We start from the raw sequence: 490 nt of genomic DNA, 5'->3' as shown, positions 1-490 counted from the left end.
CACGTTCCGTGTTCAAGAGCACGGAGCTCTTCGGGGCTGGGCCCTGTTGACCTCTACCCCCCTGGGGCTCAACAGAACTCAGTTCTTCACCAGTAGGTCGCCCCGCGCCTACTGGGTGGCGTTGTTTCCCCGCGACGAACCAGACTGATAGGCATTAGGGCGACGGTTCGAAGAACCTTGACGCGTCTTGTGCAAGGAGCAACCGTTCAGAGGAGACGGGTGTCTTCACAGACGAAATGCCGTCGTGTGTTTGCGTGCTGCCCGGCATCTCGAAGCTCTGCTCCCTCGTCCTCAGCATAGCTGAGATCCATGAGTACAGGCCCGCTCGACGAGCAGTTTGGAGTGTGCATTCCAACCAAGTCGTGCAGACTTGAAATTGATATCGGCTTTCAATGCCGCATTCACCGCCTCTTCAAATGAAGACGGATGCACACGGAAGACTTCCATACTGGCCACGCCAGTGCGTAGGCCTTCCATAAAGACGATCACC

Source organism: Plasmopara halstedii (genome assembly GCF_900000015.1).
Source record: "Plasmopara halstedii genome assembly, contig: Scaffold_322, whole genome shotgun sequence".
Taxonomy (NCBI): Eukaryota; Oomycota; class Peronosporomycetes; order Peronosporales; family Peronosporaceae; genus Plasmopara; species Plasmopara halstedii.
The sequence above is the reverse complement of the archived record's forward strand: the minus strand, read 5'-3'. Positions refer to the sequence as shown.